Below are 25,640 nucleotides of genomic sequence, written 5' to 3' on the forward strand. Positions count from 1 at the left end.
ATTTGCCATCTAGTAATAAAGTAACACATAACTAGGGGATTAATAGTACTAAAATGTGTTTAATAGTACTAAAATTATACAGATTTTGAATGGGGGGATAGATGAGGCATGGCAACGTGCTGGTAAAATAACAAAAAAAGTTAAATGAAATGGGATTACGATGCAGACACTCAAAAATAAGTTTAATCGAACCTTACACTAAACTTAATTCTAATTTTGGATTAAAGTTTTATACCTTTCTTTTTCCGGGTTAGTTCTATTTGCCCCGCCTCCATCCTGACTTTCACTATCGATAGGCTGTTTGCTTGAACTTGGATTATGATACGGACACTCAAAAATAAGTATAATCGAACCTAACACTAAACTTAATTCTAATTATGTCTGACATTTTGATACCTTTCTTCTCCTGGGTTGGCTCTTTTATGCCCCGCCTCCACACTGACTTTCAGTCAATATCAAGGGTTATTTAAAGTTTGTATTCCCTTCAAAATATCACCAAAATTACGCACACAAATGTCCTCACAATAGGATAACGTACGACCACTTGCCAATGAGAAGTAGTATATACTCCTCTTGTATTAGCAATCACATTTAGAACTAATATTTACACGGTAGCAGCATTGACTCAAGTAGGGAATAAAAATCATGACTTCTACTTTTACCAGACGGCATAAGACGACTTTTTTTTGGACCATTTGCAAGAGTTTTCAGCCTGTCTGTCAATCAGCAGCACCGTTGCTGCTCTAAATAGAGTTATCGGAATATTCCACGGATGATTTTGCGTCACGCATTTTTGCACATGGCTTCCTTATCGTTTCTCTACGCTTCACTCACCCTTCTTGGCACTCCACAACGGTGGCGTTTGGTTTCCCGGAGCCTTGTTATCCGAGATCGTCCTCCTTCTTCACGCTCCATCTTCTGGAACTTTCATCAACTGAGCGAAAGACAAGAAGAGCACAAACAAAAACAACATTATTAAACGTAGAAATTCTCGGGGATTCATTCAAGCGTTGAGCCGCCGAGCATCACATCTATTTAGAGGCGGCAAATTGATTCAATTTGCCGCGTTTGCATCACTTAATTCCAGCGGCTGTCAGTGAGCTGTAAAACATGCATTGTCAGGGAGATGTTTTTTGTTTTTGTTTTCCAGCCCTTTCCCTCACTTTAGTTGCAGAAATCTCATTTATTAATCTAAATTTTGCAGAAGGGATGAGACAAACATGGCTGTAGATTAGATTGTCAAGTGGATTAAGTTCAGATGGATCAGATATGGAGATAGTTGGCAATGTTTTAGCTTATTTTGAAAGTTCTATCATCTGGACAATTCTATAGAATGAAGAGGAGTTGTGTTAGTGGTTTAATGGTGACCCCATTTCTTTGTGAATGCTGTACAAACTCAGAAAAACATGCGACTAATAGTAACAATTTCAGTTGTGGTTTGGTCGTTTAGGGTTACCTTAATAGCTGTACCTCGAGATACGAGGTTAATTGGTTCCGGGACTGAGCTTGTATGTCGATTTTTTCGTAACTCAAATGAATGTTGCCCATTGAAATGAACTAAAAATTAAATTAATTTGTTCCAACCCTCTTAAAAAACACCAAAAACGGGATATTTGATTGGAAAAAATGTTTGATTTGTTTGTATTCGCCATCTATTAACAAAGTGACACATAACTAGTGGTTTGATAGTATACTAAAATGTGTTAAATAGTACTAAAATTAGACTGATTTTGCGCAGGGTAGTAGTTGAAATGAACCTGGATTACGATGCAGACACTCAAAAATAAGTTCCGTCTAACCTTACACTAAACTTAATTCTAATTTTGTTTGACATTTTGATACTATTCTTCTCCCGGGTTTGCTCTTTTTGCCCCGCCTCCACACTGACTTTCAGTCAATATCGAGGGTTGTTTGAGTTTGTATTCCCTTCAAAATATTCCCAAAATGATGCACACAAATGTCCTCACAATAGGATAACGCACGACCAATTGCCAACGAGAAGTAGTCTATACGCCATTCGCATGACTAACCATCTTGAGAAGACCTGCGTAGACTCTAAAGATGTTTGGGAGGAAATCCTTCTCAGGAGTTTATAGGAACTAGAAGTTCAATTTAGCGTTAAAGGCCGATTGGAGACAAAGACGTCCCGTCCTTTCACATTCTGCCGTGTTGCTAACGTTCTTTTAAGTTGGTTTTAAGCCATAGCAAGACTAACAAAAATATCTTTGCTATAGTGGTTCTGGCTAAAAGAAAAACATTCAAAGTCAAAATAGTCTTTTATATGAAGCGTCAAAACAAAAAGATATTGGATTCCTACTTCGAGTGTTTACGTTGTTCAAGTGTTTATAGCTTGGAAATTGCCAAGCCAGCCTTTGTCTGGCAAACCGATGGATATTAATCATTATCATTTGAATTCCTGTTCTTGAATCTTTGCACTGATTGCAGAAACAAATCAAAAAATGTACACGTGTTGATTGAATAAGGAAAAGAAATAAGTCTTCTTCCCCCTTGAGTCCAAGCAAGCCAACCCAAATGAACAGCGGATGAAAAGAGGACATGTGTCAAAAAGAAATCGTGTTTTCCCGCTTTGGATGTGCGGTGTAAAAAATGGATTAGGGACTCCTCGGAAGCAATTATGGCAACGAGTGCCAGTGTGAAAAACATGCGTCAAAAAAGAGAGAAAGACCCCAGGGTTGGCATTCCATTCCATCTATTGTTAAAGGCAGCTGTCAGACAACTATGAAAGAGATAAATGTTTAAAAGATTGGGGCACATTTTCTTAATAATATTTGATGGCCACAAGAAAAGCAAATCACTAACTATTCGCCGACAATCAGTGCGGAAACTCTCAATTGATAGCTATTACTTTACAGTCATTGAATAGGCAGTGGTTTAGTATTAAAAGACAATACTTCAATTCAACATTTATAGAAACATTTTTCAATATTATTAAAAAGTCAGTTATCGGAATTGACCTACACGAGTACAGTGGTACCTTGACATACGAGTGGCCTGATATAAGAGCAATTTGAGTTACGAGTAAAATTTTGGGGAAATATTTATCTTGAGATACGAGAAAAATTTTGATGTATGCTCATATGAACATCATGGTACCATCAAATTAGAAGTTTAGTGTTAGGTTCGATTAAATTTATTTTTGAGTGTTTCTGCATCGTAATCCAAGTACATTTAAATTTGTTTATGTTATGTTACGAGCGTGTTGCCGTGCAAAAAGTCTCCCCCGTCTCCCACCCTTCCTCTCGCTCAACCCTCCACGAATTCTGTCAAATTTTAGTACTATTAAACACATTTTAGTAATATTAAACCACTAGTTATTTGTTTCTTTGTTAATAGATGGCGAATTAGAACAAATAAAACATTTTTTTCCAATCCAATATCCTTTTTTGGTGTTTTTTCAGAGGGTTGGAACGAATTAATTAGTTTTTAGTTCATTTCAATGGAAAACATTCGTTTGAGTTACGAGAAAATCGACATACGAGCTCAGTCCTGGAACAAATTAAGCTCATATCTCGAGGTACCACTGTAGAAAGAGGGTGACCAATCAGACAACAGCGCTCTCTCACTACTGCATGTCAATGTGAAAAATGTAAAGGCCACACCAGTTAAGAAAAGGACTTCAATTGTCAAATTCAACGACCTTGTGAAGGAAAATTGTCATACGAATTAAGCTCATATCTCGAGGTACCACTGTAGGGGTCTGACAGTTAATCATAACTTAGTGTTTTAAACTAAGATACTTATTTCTGTCCAAATAACCACAACTGAGTGTCCATTTTCCAATTCCAAAGACCAAAAACTGTGAAACGAAACATGCCATCGCATTAGATTGTTTTTCCAAGAGAGATAAATTGCGGTCTCCAAACATCACTCGTATCCCAATTAGCCATGCAGGCCACTGAATGTTGTTTAACCTTAGCCAAGCTTAATCGTATCATTAATGAGTCTTTTGGGAGGAAATAATGTGACATTCCTACTAGGGAGGAGTTTTTTGGGCGACATTATTTTGTGACCTCTAACTCAAGGAAGGTTTGACCACTGGAGGAATGCGTGTTTTATTTTGCCGCCATACAATAAAGTCTTGTTATGCGGCGCCATTACGGTTCCACGCTCGAGTAGTCTCGGCCACTCGTCAGTGAAGCAGCAAGTTGCTGTAATTGCTCGTCAAATTATCTCCATTTTATTCCCCCCCCCCCAACCCCCCCCCCCCACATGCCAGAGATTGAATGGGACATATGGACTCGGACAGCCTCGGCGAAGAAAGCCGCCATCGCCACGTTGACGTGCATCAACGGCGTCTGTTAGCTAAAGACGGCGGGATCTTATTTTGAGGTAATCAACAGAAGATAAAGATCAGCCGCAGGCATTATTTTTCCCTCCAGGCTTCAAGAGTGACAGGCCTATTATGGGCTGTATGGGATTTATGCGATGATCATTTTTGATGGGCCGCCGGACGTCCGTCGTGGGCTCTTAATGTTTTCTATGGTAATGACGTTTCTTACTTTGGACCGCAAAGCTGCCTTGTGACTCCATCTTTTTTTTTTTTTTTACTAGAAAGTGATTTTTGACGGCTCCATTAGGAGGTGCGGTTATATTTCTTTCTGGGTTATGGTGGACAAGTTAAAAAAAAAAGTAAAAGAAATGACCTTGAGCTCATGTGCCATGCGTGGAATGCTCCAGTGAGTAAACAAGTAACAAATAACTAGTGGTTTAATATTACTAAAATGTGTTTAATAGTATTAAAATTATACAGATTTCGCAGGGGGAGAGAGGGAGTGGCTTTTTGCATGGCAACGCGCTCGTAACATAACATAAACAAATTTAAATGAACTTGTATTACAATGCAGACACTCAAAAATAACTTTAATCGAACCTAACACTAAACTTAACACCAAAAACAGGATATTGGACTGGAAAAAAATGTTTTTTTGTTCTAATTTGCCATCTATTAACTAAGTAATACATAACTAGTGGTTAAATATTACTAAAATGTGTTTAATACTACTAAAATTATACAGATTTTGCAGAAAGAGAGACGGGGGATGACTTTTTGCACGGCAACGCGCCCGTTGTACATTTTTTTAAATGAACTTGGACCACAATGCAGACACACTCAAAAATAAGTTGAATTGAACCTTATACTAAACTTAATTCTAATTTAGTTTGACATTTTGATACCTTTCTTCTCCCGAGTTGGCTCTTTTTGCCCCACCTCTACACTGACTCAATATCCAGAGTTGTTTAAGTTTGTATTCCCTTCAAAACATTCCCAAATTTCCCCAATTTCTTTCCCCAAGAGTCCCCAACCAACGCCATTCTTAACGTTTAAAAACATGAAGCGAAACAAGCAATGTAGTTTGCAAGGATAACAAGGTCAGAGTTCAAATATCCCTGGCTCATTTCCACATGGTCATAAAACCTGACATCCAGTTAGCACTACCAGAGCACATAAAGTCGGCGGTTTCCTTAAATTTCTTCTTTTTCAGTTCACATGGCGGACAAAGACGAATGCACTCAAGCCGTGTAAATGGAGCAGAAAGGAAGACAAATTCGGCACAGTTTGGGAAAGCCGCTTTTACCCGACGCGCCATCGAAATAGCTCTTCGTTCTTCCCTCTCTCGGGCCAGTTGAGAGATGGTGATGTTTTCAAAGGTCATCTCTACCATTTGTCTTATCCGGGAGTTTCTTGGGTGTGACAACCCATGGAACAGAGAAACTTTGCCTGGGGCCTTCTACTTTATTCTCCTGAAAATCGAGGCCTGGCTAAACAAGTCAAACGTAATCTCCCAGGAACCATGTTACGTTCCTAGCATTAGCTCATTATGACACATTTAATACGGCACGGCATCCGTTTCCCTTAACGAGCAGAGCGTATTGTGCGTGAATAATAATAATAACCGCGGCCCCCCTGGTGGTTGAGGAATATCTAGCGCGCTCTGCTGCCTTGACTTGCCTTTTTTTTCTTCTTTTGCACTTAATAAAAATTTGTGAAAGATTAGCAAGGGCCATTGGAGCCGCCAAAGTCCCGCTGACAAGACAACTCGGTGGCACTGGAGTATTTACCTGCTATTGCCACAAACGAGCCCTCGTTATTACCCCGACGGCGCTTTGGGATGAGTCGTTACGGCAAGCTACATGGTGGTCTTTGATCGGGGTGTTATTTGGGTTTAAAGCTGGGAACGAGATTGGAATCTAACGATGAAACGAGAGGATTTATAAGGTGGAAAATGACCTAACGGGGGAAAAAAAAGATCGATTTATCCAATTTAATGATGCTTTAACGAAAGCCATTTTATTTTTGAATGAAAAAGACGTGTTATATGTAATTACATCTAATATATAATATTAAAAGTCAGTTAATGCCATCGACAGGTGGTTAAAATGAACAAATATTTAACTTATTTGAAACTGTTAATGGAAGCCTAATAGTTAAAGCTTTTCTATATATATATATACACACAAAATATATGAATATCAACATATATACACAATATATATATATATATATATATATATATATATATATATATATATATATATATATATATATATATATATATATATATATATATATATATATATATATATATATATATATATATATATATATATATATATATATATATATATATATATATATATATATATATATATATATATATATATATATATATATATATATATATATATATATATATATATATATATATATATATATATATATATATATATATATATATATATATATATATATATATATATATATATATATATATATATATGTATATACACACACAAAATATATGAATATTGACATATATACACAAAATATATATATATATATATATATATATATATATATATATATATATATATATATATATATATATATATATATATATATATACATAATACATACACACACAAATGAAATGAAACCTGTGCTATATTTATGTTTAATATTCATGATATATTTTCTACTAAACAAAAAAAAGTTCAGTGTCCTTTTAAGTGTTGTAACACAAAAAATGTATATATTTATATAGGAATTTATGTATATAGGCATATGTATATGTATAAGTATATATATGCATATAGGCATATGTATAAGTATATATGTATATATATAATAATATGTATATATGTATATATGTATATTTGTATATATGTAAGTATGTATATATGTATATATGTATATATGTACATATGTATACATGTATATATGTATATATGTATAAATGTATAAATGTATATATGTATATATGTACTATATGTATATATGTATATATGTACTATATATATATATATATGTATATATGTACTATATATATATATATGTATAGTTGTTAGAACGCTTACAGGACACTGAACTTTTTTTTCGATTTAGTAGAAAATATTCCATGAATATGCAGAGGCCGAAAATAATAAACATAAATATACGACAAGATTTCATTTCATTTAAGCATTTTAAAAAAAAGTCAAAAACAAAAAAACAAGTAAATATTGTCCCGGAAATTTTGGGTGGAAAAGTTCCTTCCTACCATAACGAACGACTGCAGTACCGCAAAGTGAATGATTCCATGCATATGTTTGGAAATGAATATGAATGAACGTGCGATCAGTTTTCAAGACAGGTCAATGCCTTTTCCCTGCAACTATCTGGGTGAAACAGGCCATGGCGGCGAGTTCTACCTTTAATTAACCCGCTGCACTCGGGCCATTGACATTTAGGCAGAGACATGACCTGAATCACAAAGTGGCTTCCCCTCTGAGCTCTCGTTCCTAATTGCTCCACCAACAAAAAGATCGAAGAGGGAGACAAAAATAAAAATGTAAATTAAAAAAAAATTAAAAACCCAGGTGGATCGAATCTACTACATAAAAAAATGTCATACATTCACCCTCAACTGAACTAAAAGACATCGTTTTGATCCGACTGATTGTTCTACTTGTTCCGACTTCATCCAAAACTGGAATTCCCATCTTTTAATTCTAAATGAATGCAAGCAAATGATTCATTTTGATTGTATTCTCAACACCTTCGTATATACAATTGATTTGAGCTGTTAGTGCCACCAAGTGGTGGATTCCTCGAGAGGAGAGATGAGTGAACTAGCCTTAAAAAAACTAAAATAGGGGAAATAAAAGTTCTTTGCTATCACAAGAAGGTGAATTTGCTCAGAAGAAGTGGGAAGAATGAAAAGGAGCTGCCAGGAGAAGAGTAAGAAGGGTGAGAGGTTATGGACATTCTTCTACTTCCCCTGAAACATCGTTGAGAAATGGGCCTGAAGAAAAATGGCAGCCGTTACGGACCTTTAAAGCCAAACCCTCAACGAGAGCACAATGAAAAATGCAGGGTTGGTATGGACAATCAGGAGAATTGGCAACACTACTACTACTACTATATCTTTAGTCATCTGTTTCTATTCCATATGACTCAGGAATTAAGTAAAAAATCTATGAAATAAATGGTCAAACTATAGAACTGCACTCATGTCGTTTTATTGGTAGACAACTACAGTGGTACCTTGAGATATGAGCTTAATGCGTTCCGGGACTGAGCTCGTATGTCGATTTTCTCGTAACTCGAACAAACGTTTCCCATTGAAATGAACTAAAAATTAATTAATTTGTTCCTATCCTTTGAAAAAAACACCAAAAACAGGATATTGGATTGGAAAAATTGTTTGATTTGTTCTAATTCGCATATATTAATAAAGTAACACATAACTAGTGGTTTAATATTACTAAAATGTGTTTAATAGAACTAAAATTAGACGGATTTTGTGGAGGGTCGAGAGAGAGGCTTTTTGCACGGCAACGCGCTGGTAACATAACATAAACAAATTTAAATAAACTTGGAGAACAATACAGATACTCAAAAATAAATTTAATCGAAACTAACACTAAACTTTTTACTTTACTTTCCCGGGCCACAAAAAAATGATGCAGCAGACCAGATTTGGCCCCCGGCCCGCTACTTTGACACATGTGGTCTAGTATGTATCATTGACTATCTTGAAACTACACAAGGGACTAAAGATGGAAATTAGCCCTGGGCTATACAATCTTACATATCTTACCATGCGTTCATTAATATCATTAAATAAATCAAACTCAAAGACAAATGGCTTGCTAGTTGTGAGTAACATTTAAAAAACATTTACCATGTCTTCTCTAAACAGGTTTGGGTCATCGTAAATGTAACACTGACATCTGTTTCCAAGCTATTAAAGCAAAACAACCCGCGTTTTCTTTTCCCTTTTTTTTTGTGTACACACTCCATTAAAGCCTCGTGGGCCCCAGGCAACTTGACCTGCACTAACACCCCTCTTGTCTAGTGGCGTTCCTCGTTATGGTGGCCGTTTTCACTCGTCCCAAATGCCCTTACCCGCCACCCGCGTTTTCATGGGATTTTTTAAATGCGCCACCTGCCTTGAAATGCCCACCCGGACGGAATCTCAGTTTTTCCCAAATGCCAGCAGGCTGGTACTCCTCTATGAGTGTATGTATATAAATATATACACAGTGGTACCTCGACATACGAGCAATTTGAGATACGAGTACAATTTAGGGCAAATATTTATCTTGAGATACTAGACTAATTTTGATTTTGTAATGTCTCTGCGAGCACTGGGCGGAGCGTTGCATTTTTTTCAGTATTATTTTCCCATTATTCAGTGCCAATGGAGTATATATTACTTCTTGTTGGCAAGTGGCCGTGCGTTATCCTATTGTGAGGAAATTTGTATGCATCATTTTGGGAATATTTTGAAGGGAATAATACAATACTATAATAATATAATAAAATAAAATAATGCAATAATACTGCATCGTAATGCAAGTTCATTTTAATTTGTCTATTTTATGTTATGAGCACGTTGCCGTGCAAAAAGTCCCCCCCCCCCCCTCTCTCCGTATAATTTTAGTACTAGTAAACACATTTTAGGACTATTAAACCACTAGTTATGTATTACTTTGTTAATAGATGGTGAATTAGAAATAAAACATTGTTTTCCAATCCAATATCCTATTTTGGGTGTTTTTTCAGAGGCTTGGAACGAATTAATATGTTTTTAGTTCATTTCAATGGGAAACGTTCATTTGAGTTCCGAGAAAATTGACATACGAGCTCAGTCCCTGAACAAATTAAACTTGTATCTCGAGGTACCACTCTACTTAACTGCATATGTATTTTTTGAATAACATCTACTATAAGATCGATATCTTAATAACACCAAACATTTGGCCATGGTTTGGAATTGTAAGCGCACAGTCTCTGCCAAGTACTTTGACAATGAGTAAAAAAAAGTGTGCCAAAACGATGTCGCGGGAAGGCATGTCGAAAAAATCCAAATTTCAATCCGCTCATTAGAGATGGCAGCCCTCTTCCTTTGGGGTAGGAAATTCTGCTAGTGTTTGTTTCCTTGTGGCATCTATTTGCATGATGTATTCCACAGCATTTTCGTCGACGGTGGGATGACAGTTCGGCCTCGGGGATGGCGAGCTTTTCTCTACGTAAAAAATCTCTATCCGTACTTTTAGCGACTAAATCCGCAATTTCACATTGTGTAAATCGCAATTAAAGTTGGGTTTCTTCGCAAGGACAGACGGCGATCTTAGCGGGCGGCTCGGCGGGCGACGAACTTAAACACCCCTTTCGGTTTGGATCCGGGAGACCCCATAACTCTCATGGTATCAAATCCCAAATTGAATTTTCTGCTCTGCCACCCGACGCTTGTTGAGATGGAAACGGTGCGAGCAAAGGGGGGGAAACGTGGGGCGGCGGTGGTGTGGGGCGAGGGTTGTTCTTTTTGAATCTCTTAACCTTTACGGCATCAAACCCGGCGGACAAGATCGGACTTTGACACGTTTGTCGAGGGATGACAAATTAGCTGTCCTTCCGGATGCCTGATTGCCTGACCTTTATTCACTAAGTGGTGTTGCTGATGAGGGGTGTTGGGTGACAGGCGTAAATGGCGCCCGTATCGCGGAAGCTTTCTTTACGTAGGGAATGCATAACGCCATCTTGCTAATCAGTCAATAAAGAATAGGATAGGATACACTATGATCTTTTGTTTTTGCAAGATGTGCATAAAAAAGTGCCAAGTCGTACTAGTTTAGGTCGTAAAAGTAAGCAAAAGTCTTTTCACCCTGACATTTGACTGTTTTTCGTTGTAAGCTGTGTTGCATTTTAAGCAGTTGGACATAGTAAACTTTATCCAAGTGCATCTTTAGGTGGCTAATTGAGTTAGAGGATGCCATCTCCTCAGAGAGCAGGACATTTAAGCACCTCTCCCTTGCAAAGGATGGTGTGGAAAGTAAATGACTTCATTAGAATAAACCTTAAGATTAGATCTGGCCTCTCTTTGCATGGCGTCTTTCGCTAGCAGCTGGCGGACGATAAGTGGGATGGCTAAAATGCGTTCAACAGTTGATTTCATAAGGTTGATTGAGTGGATTTTATTAACAAACTCTATGGGTATGTTGGGTGACTGCCCAAATTTTAGAGTGATGGTTAATCAGATCATCCAGGGTTTGAGAAGAGACCTTCAAAAGGAATTTCATTTGAAGTTTTAGATGAGCGAACAAGATATTGCTCCTTCCGACACTAAAACTCACAGCTGTCCTGCTAAAACGCTGATTTAAGAGACATTCAGTGTATCTTACTTGTCGTCGGTGGAACAGCCGAATGTGAGGATGGTGGGGGCCCAAGGTCGGGGGGGACACTGACAGTTAAGGTCGGTGAGTAAATTAAAAAAATAAAAAATGTAAAAAACTGCTTGATTGGATCTACAGTGGTACCTCGAGATATGAGATTAATTTGTTCCGGTACTGAGCTCGTATGTTGATTTCCTCGTAACTCAAACAAACGTTTCCCATTGAAATGAACTAAAAACAACTTAATTTGTTCCAACCTTCTGAAAAAACCCCAAAAAAAGCATATTGAATTGGAAAAACATTTTGATTTGTTCTAATTTGCCATCTATTAACAAAGTAACACATAACGAGTGGTTTAATAGGACAAAAATGTGATTATTAGTACTATAATTTTACAAAAAGGGGAGAGAGAAATTGGGTTGTTTTTGCAAATCCATCAGATTAAACAACTCAATTTTTCCAACTATTCACATAGCATTTTTCTTCATATCAAATGCCACCCGGTCCTCTCGAGAACAAACAACCACCCCGTGCTTGGTTTTGCTAATTACGAGAATAAAGACGGACAAGTTACTGTCAGTGTTGACACTAGAAAATGACAGATGGCAGTTGCAGGGATTCAAGCTGTAACCTTTTGAGTATGTGGGAGACCCTCCAACGAATGGCTATGAGTAGGGGGGGGAGAGGGAAAGGCAGCGACCGACCGACGACTCCCAAACACAAAGGGAGATCCACTCGGAGCCAAACAGTGCAGTGACTGAGGAAGATGTGAAGGGACGTGGCCCAATCGCCACTCTTTCAAAGGTGACAATCCATCTGTCAGCCACCACCTTGGAAGTCCGCAGGGGGATCAATGTCTGCTGAGACGGCCAAAGCCAGAGCTATCTGCATCCTCATTAGCATTCCACCCTGATGGAGCGTCTCTTCCGCCACGCAACCACAGGTGCCATGTCAATAGATTGATAAACTAGAGCCGACCCTGGAAATGCTGTGAGTTAACGGCCTCGGGTGTTTGCTTTTTTCACCTTTAGCAAGGCATGGGAGACAACAATTTTGGTACCCGTATGTACCAGAGTGGCCGATTTCTGCATGGCAATGCGCTCATAACATAAACATATTTAAATGAACTTGGATTATGATGCAGACACATTCAAAAATAAATGTAATCTAACTTAATACTAAACTTAATTCTAATTTGGTATTAAAGTTTGATACCTTTCTTCTCACAGGTTGGCTCTTTTTGCCCCGCCTCCACACTGATTTTCAGTCAATATCGAGGGTTGTTTGAGTTTGTATTCCCTTCAAAATATTCCCAAAATAATGCACACAAATGTCCTCACAATAGGATAACGCATGACTACTTGCCAAAGAAAAGTAGTACCTAATCCTCTCGTATTAGCGAACAAGCGCCGCCATTCGGACTGACTAACGCAAAAAAAAACACTGGAAAAAATGCAATGCTCCGCCCAGTGCTCGCAGAGACATTACACAAGTTAGTTGCGGGGAGAAAGCCAGTGGCCATGATGTTCTTATGAGCCGCATCTCGCGTCCTTTGTCTGCTCGTACATCAAAATGTGTCTCGTATCTCAAGATAAATATTTGCCCAAAATTTTACTCATATCTCGAATTGCTCGTATCTCGGCCCACTCATATGTCGAGGTACCACTGTACTCCCAAATTTTGGATCATTTCTTATTGATTCTAAGGAACATTCCAGGATGCTTTTTGTTCATTTGTCAGTTCCTGCTAATTTGGGGGCATTTCCAGTTGGTACTTAGGCATTTTATCATTCCTTATTCGCTCATTGGCTGCCATTGAAGGCGCCATTTTGACAGCAGAGGGCAAATAAACCAATGTGATGTCAGATAGGAAATAAAGCAACGTGTAGTAGCCCACACAACTCAAAACTTCTGATTTTGTGGTGCCCTTATCAAAAAAATAAAACCATTTAATTATGCAGCTACAGTATGAATGAATTAAAAAATAAGCCCATCAGGCAGAACAAGTATACGGGCCGGTCCGGACCCCCTAGTGGCGTGCACGTTTGAAGGCACTAGTGAATACTCGAGGTAACGGGGATAAATTGCTACACAGCAAAGGGCTTTGACGAGCATTCATCCTCCGAGCAGGCTTAGCTGATGTTTGCAGCTTTTCAGGCGAGGCGCTCCCATTTTTCCGTTGGCGCGTGAGGGGGGAGTGGAAAATACAAGAGCTACATTTAAGTGAACAGCTAAATCAAGAGCAAATGCTTGGCATGTTGGCTTATCAACGCACTGGAGCTCAGAGGTGTAATAAACCCCATTTATTGCAGGTACAACAACAAAAACAAATTGTTGGGTTTATTCTGTTTTATTATTATAATAGTTATATTAATTCATTTCTTTATTAAATCAATCTCTTTCTTTTCTTTGTATTAATTCATTACTTTGTTAAATCATTCTCTTTCTGTTTTTCAAAAGTCTTGAGGTCACACCAAGTCATCTTTAACCTAGACAGCCTGTTCCAGGATGGTTATACAAACAATCCACCCAATCTGGGTCCTTGAGATTTGGTGGGCCCTTGGTGACGAGGACAGGGCTATTCGGACAATAACAAGAATATTGTTATCGTTATGTAACCGTACACTTCGGGTTTTTCTGTATGTAACGATTATATGATTATGATTATATTATATGATTCTTAGGTCAAGGAGGTTGTATAATTACTCTAATCTAAATGTTGTTAGGTCTAGTCCCTGTTTTTGTTATTAGTAAAATACCTTGATTGTTATTGTAGTCCCAGATGTTGTTTTTACTCATACGTGATGGAATGATCAACAACTCTGTAACTTGTGACCATAAGAATAGGACGAAAATGTCTATTCGAGGAGACGTTCGGAAGTCGTACGGTGACGCTTGCTGTAACTCTCCCTCCGGAGGCTATCTGTTGTATCCATTTCTATTTAATTAAATGTCAATAATTGAATAAGATGTCTTCCTGCAGTTATTGATAATTACGGACGAAGGTAATTATTAATGAACCTGACATTTTGGTCCTTCTGAGCCATGGAGGTCAATATACCGGAGCGAGAACCCAGGCGCTGCTGTTCGACATCTGGTAAGTGACCGTGCGCACGGCGTCTTCAAAACCCTTGGTGGGCCGGAGTTTTTCGACGGGGGCGCCTGGATTCTCGGCGGTTGAAGACTTTTCCTGCTGGAGGGAGACATCTGATGGATCTCGGGTAAGTCCACATTAATGTCTGCATGTTGTGAAGGTGTTTACAAATGCGTTAAAGGGACATTGTATGTGAGGCCCATTGTTGGGCTGGTTTCGCGTCCTGGGTGACGGCGATAAAACCCTGTGTTTATACTAGTCAATGGCAGGTACGGTGGGGCACTTTGCTGGAAAGTGTCCTGTGTCTCAGGGGTAGGCACGAATGTATTGTACTAGAGGTACAATATTGGGGCCGGGGAGTGTCCTGTGTCTAAAGGGTAGGCACGAATATACGTTGTATGGTGTTTGTGTGGTTTCTGCAGTAAAATTAGGAAAGGCCTAGGAGATACAGTCGATACAGTCGAATAGATAATAATAATATTAATAATAATAATAAATAATAGAGTTAACTGTGTGAGGCACACGAACTCACTACAAAAAATAATAGTAAAATATGGGAAACACGTGTTGTAAGGCGGGTTTGGATGACGATCCAAAAAATACGTCTAACTTGTAAGGATTGGAAAAAATTGGAAAGACAAAGCGCTTTAAAAATATTACACAGCTATATTTATGGATAAATAAATATGGGTTTGCTGGCCAGCTTAAAATGCATAAAATGCAGGATAATATATGCACTAATGCATAGAGGTAATATACATATATAAATAATATGTGAGTGGATAAAAGTGTAACAGCTTGTTCCACAGACACTAATGGCGAAATAAGGCCGGGGAGAAGTTAAAAAATACTATTTTGGGAAAATAGTGGGGGCTCCCTCGGATAACGGGGATATATTTAAGACCGTGGCGGCGGGAAAGTACTGTTTGGTAAGGAAAAAATAGCGGGGCCTCCTCGGCTGACGGGGAAAATATTTACCGAGATAGGTGACGGGCGCGGAGGAAGTTTAACAAAAATAAAGGGAGCTAGAAAATTAATGGGGACACTGGTATTTGATTTGGTTAATCCAGGTATGATGTTTTGTGATTACAATTAAATTGGGTTTTTTGTGATGCTTGGGCTTGTATAACAACAATTAGAATGGTTATTTCCAAGTGCTGGTGGTGCTTTGTTAATATAACCTATATGTACTGTCAATTTACAGCAATGTGATGGCTTATTGCAGCTTGGTTTTTGATCCCGTCCGCTAGCGGGAAGATGGTGTTTAAAAAGACAAAAGAATATATACAAAATGATCATTTAAATTTTAGCAGGGAATGTCACCTGTGTTTTTATTATGCTCTAGACTTGCCAAAAAATGTGTCAACTGCGGGGGAAGCGTTTCTGGTGCAGCGGCTGCTGATTAGATGGGAGTGAAACATGTGGGCCGCGGGGCAGACGATTTAACTGTGTTGGGCTTTCGGGAGCGTTCGGACCGTGTAAACGACTAAAATTTTGTGATCCCTTCCGTGAAGACATTATAATAATAATAATTGGCCTTGGGGGTGCTGAAGCAAACTTGAGGGCAGAAAATGGGTTTTTGCCATATTGTTGTGCTTGCAGCATACATATTCTGGATATATGGGGTCTTGGAAAAATATTGTTATGTAGTTGAATATCGGAAGAGGGGTTAATTTGACGTTTTAATGGTTGTCTTCTCTAAAAAGCGTTGTATTTGGGCACAGGGAAAAAGCTGGTTTGTAAACATAAGATAACAATGCTGTTTTCGCAGCAAGAGTGGAGGTCATAGTTAACGGCTAATTGCGTTTTCTGTTTGGACTTTTCAGAATAAGAACAATACATGGGCTGCAAGAAATGCAAGGTTATGCGAATGCTTTCGAATTGATATTTTGGGTTTTAAAATGAAATGTATTAAGAAGATAGAAAATATGTTCAGTAAAAGGTTGATTTGGTAAAAAGCTTTGGATTTGGGAAATAGACCAAAATAGTCATTTTTGAGCAATTGTGGATTTCAAAGGGCTCTTAGTTAAAGGAAACTAGCTTTTGGAGGATAAAATAATATTAATACTATTTCAGAATTTTTTGATTGTTCAAAATACTTTAATCCAGGAGGTTGGCTGTTTAAAAGAAAAAAAAAAAGGCCAGGATGAAAAAATTTACAATATTATGGTATATTGGTGACGATAAGGTTTTTAAAACATTAAAGTTTGTAATTAGGAATTGTCTAACAAAAGGTTGATTTGTCTCATTTAATTGTTGTAGATTTTTGTTTTGGTAACAGGCTATGGGAAATGACTCGTGTCTTAAGTAAACATCATATGAGGTGATTTACAAAGTATAGTAGGTATTGAATTATTTGGCTGATTAACGACATCAGATGGGAAATTTACAATGCAATAGTGGCATGATAAAATTCATGGCATTCATCCAAATAATTAGGTGAATTGTAAATAAAATAATTGGTTTAGGATGAGCATATTTTCCCTAAGAATGGAGTAACATGGAATGTTTTTCAAAGTGCACTTGAAAGAACATTGTCTGTTGTTCTGGCAGGAGGAAATATGCTTTGTCACAGGTCATATTGATGACTTTAAGGATATTACGGATTGGATAAGCATTGGTCAATTGATACAACCAAATAACGTTGCTTTTACGGCTTTAAGGGCATGCAAATTGGTTAGAACTTTAGCAACGATGGGGTTAATACGCCTGAATGTTACAGTGATAACGAGTGACAATAACAAGCTTAGATAAGGGAGGGAAAGGAGAAATTCTCCAAATTCCAGAATCTGGCTTAGAAACAGGTTATGTTAGTCGTTTTGGGTTTTTGACAGGATGTGGTAGTACATAAATTCTGGGAAATTTTGGGAAATTGGGGACCCCATATCTAAAACAAGTTTGAGACAAATGTGTAAATAGGCTCTATTTGGCGCTGGATGCACGAATTCTAGTGGGGCCTTTCATGTTTTGAAACATGTGACGCTTTAGGTAGATGGGTTGTCTATGAACAAAATGGGATGGGGGAAATTCGCTTACAAATTCGGCGTGTTATCTTGGTTCATAGAATTTGGAGTCAAGGCGACGTAATAAAGGCCATAGGCGTCATGTTGTATAAATTAGGCGTGGATGAATTTGTTTTACAAATGGGGGAGATTATTTTATCACCTGGGGGAAAAAAAAAAAAAAAAGTGGAAACAAAATTGGATGGCCGCATTAAAAGGTGATTGGCATGCTATTAAAGGGAATTGGGATTTTCCAAAAACATGATAGGGGGCCATTAGGTCATGGCGGCTGTAAAAAATAAAAACTTTAGATGTGAAACTATTCCCACCTCAATTCGGGGAACAAACAGGTAAACTGATAGCATTAAAAAGGATATAACTTTGTGTGAAACTTGAAGGTAATTTTTTTACAAACGGTTAAAATGCTAGAGTGGGGGTGTGTATATTAAAGGATCTACTAATGAATGCGGGGTGGATCCAGACCTTCCGGAATGTGGGGTATTCATGGCGTCCTCGAGAATTTGTGGATTTTCTCCGGGTACTCCAGTTTACTCCCACAAAATGAAATTATGGATGCTAGACTGGTTGAACACACTAAATTCTTCTGTTTATGAGTGTGAGCGTGAATGATAGTTTGTCTTTTTGTGTTTTTTGATTGGCAGACCACCGAGACATAATCTATCAATAAAAGATCAATAAAGAAAATAATTTGGGCTTGAGTCAAGGGAAGACCTATGTCTCGACAAGGGGGAGGTGGCCTTGCTACAACGGCACTACAAGGCTTAGGGTTTAAATCTATATGCATACCCACATATCCATTTCAAAAAATACATATAGATTTTATTTTATTTTATTAGATCATATGGATATCATTCCACGATATGGAATTCCAGAAACTATTTATAGTGATAATGGCTCCCATTTTGTTAATATAATAGTTGTCTACCATCCACAATTGGCGGACCTTATATGAAGTCCTGTTTGGTAGACCTTACAAATTGTTATTATTCACTACACAATGACAATTGGATGATGAGGCGAATCTATCAGAGAAAAAAAAAAACGCACACACCAAATTTAGACTATCAGAGGGAGATTTTGCTTGTCAACAGGAAACGGACGAAGCGACGGTGATTCTTGAAGACTGGATGCTGATAAGCAGCATAAAAGAAGAAACATCGGAGCAACGCAAAGTGGGAGGGTCCTTGTTACTGAAAGGGGACACGGATGCACCTTTCCCACAGTAAGAAGGTTGTCTAAATTGAAACGTTTCAAGAGGAAAACTCCCTAAACAAAGACAAAAAGTCATGTTGAAAACAATTATTGCTTTTGGGGCAATGAGATTAATGATGATTGTGATTCTATTCCTTTCCACAGTAGGGTTGTTTTCTCCAGTTGGAGAAAAAGGCGGAGGCGTTTCAATTGAGGATACACCTTCTTACGGGAGGGTAAACCGAGAAACATACACATTTACATTTAATTAACATTACCTACTAAATCAAATTTCCACATTGAAAATATATATTTGGACTCGGCGACGTCCCGGTTGCCATACAAAAAGAGATGGTGGGAAATATGTGTGGTACATTAACAGCAAAAAATTAAAGATTGGGAAAAGCCTTGTTGCAGAAATTGGTCAAGATTGGAAAGCTTGGACTGACATATTAACCTGTGAAATTTATTTCTGAAACAGGGATTTCCCAAACGGGGGATAATTGGGCGCTGTTAATGGAGTGTAAAGAAGGCAAGCACTATGTGGAGCTACTTTGGTAAAAGGGTGGTCTCAATTGAAACATTGAGGGGACGGGTAAGATAAACTTTCTGACTTAATAAGATACGGGAAACACCAATATTAATTGAAAAGATTATTGCTCAGCAAGCAATACCATAAAACTATAGGGAACTCTTTTATATTGGGTTTGACGTCTCCATATGGTTTCAATTGAGACTAAACCATCTTACAAAGGATTAGGATAAACTACCAGACAAGGGAAAATACGATGGGATCTAACAACTCCCTCAATCACCATTCATTTGGGGAAAAGTATTTTTACAAATGAAAAAACGTGTCCTACTTGGCAAGAAAAAAATATTGAAGCAGTGTTTATCCTGTTACGCGGTAAATAGGAAGTCAATTTTTCCACTGTTTAATCATTTTACCTGCTTAAACCTTACAGGGCATGGTCTGAAGCTGGGGGCGATAAATGAGACGTGGTGTACCGGCGTTCTAAAACAAACTACACCCCTGATACCACGTTCTGGCCTATGGTGGCGGGGTGGTAGATAAATTATACGACTCCTGCCGAAACGCGGCAGGACTAGGTACTTTGGTCTCACTGCTCTTACCGGTGTCTGTTTTTCCATCCACAGTGGAGGAGATACAATTGGCGGCTCATAATTCGGAGGTGAAGGGTCGACCCTCCCGACATCGTCAAGAGGCATGGAGGGAAGGAGATCCAACATACATTGATGCGATTGGCATCCCCCGGGGCGTACCAGATGAGTATAAGCTGGCTAATCAGATCGCAGCAGGTTGGGAGTCTATCTTCCTTCTAATCACCCCAAACAAAAATGTGGATAGAATAAATTACTTACATTACAATGTTCAAAACTTGGAAATTATACTGAACAGGGATTTGTGGCCATGAAGGAACAACTGGCAGCTACCAGTCTGATGGCGTTCCAGAATCGCATAGCGGTGGATATGATCCTTGAAACAGGGGGCGTGTGTGCAATGTTTGGAAAACAATGTTGCACCTTCATACCGAACAACGCGTCACCCAGTGGATCTCTCACCAGGGCCATTACTGGCCTGCAAACACTGAACCGCAATATGCAAGAGCACTCTGGAGTAGATACGTCCGCATTGTCAGATTGGTGGGATAAGACCTTTGGAAAATCTAAAGATTTGGACTATAGGCACAATTACCGCTATCCTAACATTGTGTGGGTGATGTAGTATCCCCTGTTTGCGCTCCTTGCTAAGCCGACTTATAACTACTGAAATTGCCCCTACAAATTCTAAAGTACATGAGTTGTATCTTATGGGACGGTTTGGGGAAAGCAGTGAGGTCCAGGAGTACGGTAAATCCGAGGACCAATTGGACGAATATAATTATGTTTTTTCTCTTTCAGACCAGCCATGGGAGTAAGGAGTAGGCGGATAAAATCGCAGTCACCGACATTTCCATTTAGTGATTACTAAGAAATGACTAATAACATACATATTATAAAAACGGGGGAATGTTGGGTTTATTCTGTTTTATTATTATAATAGTTATATTAATTCATTTCTTTATTAAATCAATCTCTTTCTTTTCTTTGTATTAATTCATTACTTTGTTAAATCATTCTCTTTCTGTTTTTCAAAAGTCTTGAGGTCACACCAAGTCATCTTTAACCTAGACAGCCTGTTCCAGGATGGTTATACAAACAATCCACCCAATCTGGGTCCTTGAGATTTGGTGGGCCCTTGGTGACGAGGACAGGGCTATTCGGACAATAACAAGAATATTGTTATCGTTATGTAACCGTACACTTCGGGTTTTTCTGTATGTAACGATTATATGATTATGATTATATTATATGATTCTTAGGTCAAGGAGGTTGTATAATTACTCTAATCTAAATGTTGTTAGGTCTAGTCCCTGTTTTTGTTATTAGTAAAATACCTTGATTGTTATTGTAGTCCCAGATGTTGTTTTTACTCATACGTGATGGAATGATCAACAACTCTGTAACTTGTGACCATAAGAATAGGACGAAAATGTCTATTCGAGGAGACGTTCGGAAGTCGTACGGTGACGCTTGCTGTAACTCTCCCTCCGGAGGCTATCTGTTGTATCCATTTCTATTTAATTAAATGTCAATAATTGAATAAGATGTCTTCCTGCAGTTATTGATAATTACGGACGAAGGTAATTATTAATGAACCTGACACAAATCTACAATAGCGGGACTATACAAGGCATTTTTCATTCAGTGTCTGTTGTCTCATGTGCTCTGTCGACATTCAAACTTATCACAGAGAAATTCGAGATACGAGTCAAATTTCGGGGGGAAATATTTATCTTGAGATATGAGACAAGTTTTGATATACGAGCAGACAGCAGACATGAGATGCTGCTCATAAGAAGTTCATTGACACTGTCTCTCTCCCCGCAATTCAATCTTTGTAATGTCTATGTGAGCACTGGGCGGAGCGTTGCATTTTTCCAGTGTTTTTTCCTGTTAGTTTGTGCGAATGGCGGAGCTTGTTCGCTAATATAAGAGAAGTAAATACTTCTTCTCTTTGGCAAGTGGTTGTGCGTTATCCTATTGTGAGGACGTTTTTGTGCATCATTTTAGGAATATTTTGAAAGGAATACAAAAGCAAACATAGCCAACCCGGCCGGGAGAAGAAAGGTATCAAAATGTAAAACGAAATTTAAATTAAGTTTAGTTTCAGGTTGAATTAAATACATTTTTGTGTGTCTGGATCATAATGCAGGTTCATTTAAATGTGTCTTTCTGTCCGTCTCACTCTCTACCCTCTGCAAAATCTATCTTTTGTAGTTCTATTAAACACATTTTAATACTATTAAACCACTAGTTATGTGTTACTTTGTTAATAGATAGCGAATTAGAACAAATCAAACATTTTTTCCAATCAAATATCCTGTTTTTGATGTTTTTTCAGCAGGTTGGAACAAATTAATTCATTTTTAGTTCATTTCAATGGGAAACGTTTATTTGAGTTACGAGAAAATCAACATACGAGCTCAATCCCGGAACGAATTAAACTCATATCTCCAGGTACCACTGTACTGTTTTCAATGCTTGAAAGACATAGCGGATTGTCGAGTACAGCGTGCCTATGAAAAATGACACTCTGAAACACTGGCATACACTCCAAGGATTATGCCCCAGTAAGCCCACTAACAATGTGGTCACGGGCAGGCGTGGTAATGAATTGATTGTCCTCAAAGAATGTCATAACGAATGGGAATCAGAGCAGGGCACTGTGTTTTTGAGCAATCGATATGGCTACAAATTACCACCGGCATTCTAGTTGATGGATTATATTCCTTCTTATTTAGGCATAATTTAAGCAGCGATCAATTAGGAATATCTTTTATAGTCTCTTTAGTAGTCATAAAAAAATAAATAGGCTGAAAATAAAATAAATGCCCCCCAAAAAAAGCCATTAACCCACCACTGCTTGTAAATGAGAAGAAGAGGAGAGGAAAAACACAAATTAATTCGTAGACATTTGTCAATAGTACACGCGGTGCCGCCGTCCTATGGAGCTGCATTAAGCTTTCATGAAAAGTGAAAGTTAATTAGATATGATGACTGAACTCCCGGGATTGTAATTAGCCAAACTGCGTGACTGCTCTCCTGTAATTAAATGTCATTTTCTCTCAGTTCATTGGGCCTGAAAAAAAAATGGAGGGTGGTGGAAGGAGGGTTGTGGAAGGGCAAGAATGTGGGTAGACTGACTATTTTAACAACTCCGTTTGACATTTATTTAGTGTTTGGACTTAGTTAGGAGTGTAAACACAAGGTGAAAAAGTGAAAGCGCTGGGAACGCTGGCAGAGGAAATGTCAGGTTGCTCAATGGAATATGTGGATAACCCTTGAGAAGTGGAATGGTCCCATGGTGAGGCCGTTGTGGTGTCGGTTGGGGGTGGGCGGGGCCTAACTATTGAAAGACATCAGAGGACGCGCTCTGGGAGGACAAAGCGACAATAACCTCTGTGGTGTAGGCTCTTCATTTTTAAATGAGAACATGTGTCGAAGTGTCAAAACAATATAGGATTTCAGGACACTGTTGCCAAGGGGGAGACTTTTTGCACGGCAACGCGCTCGTAACATAACATAACAAATTTAAAGGAGCTTGGATGACGATGCAGACACGAAAAAATAAGTTTAATCTAACCTTACACTGAACTTAATTCTAATTTTGTTTGACATTTTGATACCTTTCTTCTGGGTTGGTTCTATTTGCCCCGCCTCCACAATGACTTTCAGTCAATATCAAGGGTTGTTTGAGTTTGTATTCCCTTCAAAATATTCCCAAAATGATGTACACAAATGTCCTCACAATAGGATAATGCACGACCACTTGCCAACGAGAAGTAATACATACTCCTCTCGTATTATATGAACAAGCTCTGCCATTCGCAATGACTAACAGAGAAAAAAAAACACTGAAAAAAAATGCAATGCTCCGCCCAGTGCTCGCAGAGACATTCCACAAGGGAGTTGCGACAGATAAGACAGTGTCCATGATGTTCTGATAAGCAGCATCTTGCGTCCGCTGTCTGCTCGTATATCAAAATTTATCTCATATCTCAAGATAAATATCTTCTCAAAATTGTACTTGTATCTCAAATTGCCTGTATGTCAAGGTACCACTGTAATTGACTATGATCAAAGTTCCTGAACCCATAAATCAATCCACAAAAACTACTGTATAGCAAGTCATTTACAGCCCTTAAACCAATGGATAGAAAAAGTTCTGGCTTGAACTCGTTTGCCAGAGAAAACTCGTCTGTGTTGTTGGATGTTTTTGTTCGATTAAAGACAGGTTCAAAAGCCACCTGTGTCTCTGACCAAAGCTATTTGGAGACCAAGTACTTTGTTTTGATTGCATTCATTAGCTTTACCATAAAGCGCATGCTAAAATACTAAGTTTCGCCGCACCAAATTTCCGATTTCTACATTCTTTGAATCGAGACGTTCTTTTTTTTCTTGTTTTCTTCTTCAGAACCGCATAGAAGCCAATATCTTCGATAAAAAAAACATCGTTTTAGCTTTTTTTTTTACGACTACAGCTGCCTCCAAAAACAATCCATCAATATTCGTGATTGTATTTTCCAAGTAAAGAAAGTTTGGAAATTGAAAATACTAAAAAAAAATAAAAATAAAAACGAAGAGAGAAAAAAAAACAAATAGAAGCCCCAGTGGTGCAACGGGAAAAGCAGTAAAAAATCCATCATGCGAAAATGATCCCGGGGGGAGCGTTTTATGTTTGCTCTAAATCGGCTGATTTTACGACTGCAGCAGGCTATGTAATGTAATCACATCAAACTGCCCAAAAGAGCCTCTTCAATTCTCCTTATGTTCGCCCGATCGCTTATCAGCACAGACCTGTAATAGGAAACAAAGCGCTATGATTTTTCCCCGCGAATCCTTGTCGACGGCAAAGTCATAGCGGCCACATTTCACCGACTGTCACCTTCCAAAAAAAAACGGACTTCCCATTGAACAACCATCGTCCGATTTGACCTCCGAGTTCTGCGCGCTAGCCTACGTTCCGTTCTAAAGGCGCTAGAGGTGTGTCTTGGTCTAATTCCACCCTAGCCCTTTAATTACCTCATTAATTTAGGCTGACAGGAGAGGTTAAAACCCCTGTGATCCACCACACTCTGGTATTAGCCACTGAACTAGAGGCCATGACCCGTTTTCCCTTTTCTGAAGAGCGTCAGGTGTTTAACAAGGTTTATATTTAATCTCCAGCTTTATCTTTTATGGATCTTGGCGTCTTTTAGTTAAAAGAAGCTTAATTACTAGCTTAGAGTCAAACCAGCAGCATATTTGTGTTGAAAAGCTTCTCCTAAACGAGGCTTGGGGGACATTTTAAAGTGCCAAATATGAAATGGAAGCTTGGATTGCTTGTTTTATGGAGCCATCTGTTAAAGATTTGCACTTTTGGAATTCAACAAGGCAGAGGGTTTCATTCTATGATGTACAAATCATTCCTGACAGTAATTAAGTTTTTATAATTTTCAGGTTTTTCTTTCGAGTTATAATTTTCAGATAAATGTTGATTTTTCATGTTAAAAAATGTTAGAATAGAATTGTATTGAGTAGATTTTGAAA

General features: G+C 38.2%; 1 long non-coding RNA gene across 1 annotated transcript in view; it reads right to left on the reverse strand.

Moving 5' to 3' along the window:
• Nucleotides 1-25,640, reverse strand: part of LOC144181378 (uncharacterized) — a 100,112-nt gene that overhangs the window by 40,420 nt on the left and 34,052 nt on the right. The window contains exon 4 of the long non-coding RNA XR_013324667.1: nt 835-934. This is a non-coding gene — a long non-coding RNA (uncharacterized LOC144181378). The remainder of the gene's footprint in view (nt 1-834; nt 935-25,640) is intronic.

The sequence above is a fragment of the Stigmatopora nigra genome, chromosome 23 (genome assembly GCF_051989575.1).
Source record: "Stigmatopora nigra isolate UIUO_SnigA chromosome 23, RoL_Snig_1.1, whole genome shotgun sequence".
Taxonomy (NCBI): domain Eukaryota; kingdom Metazoa; phylum Chordata; class Actinopteri; order Syngnathiformes; family Syngnathidae; genus Stigmatopora; species Stigmatopora nigra.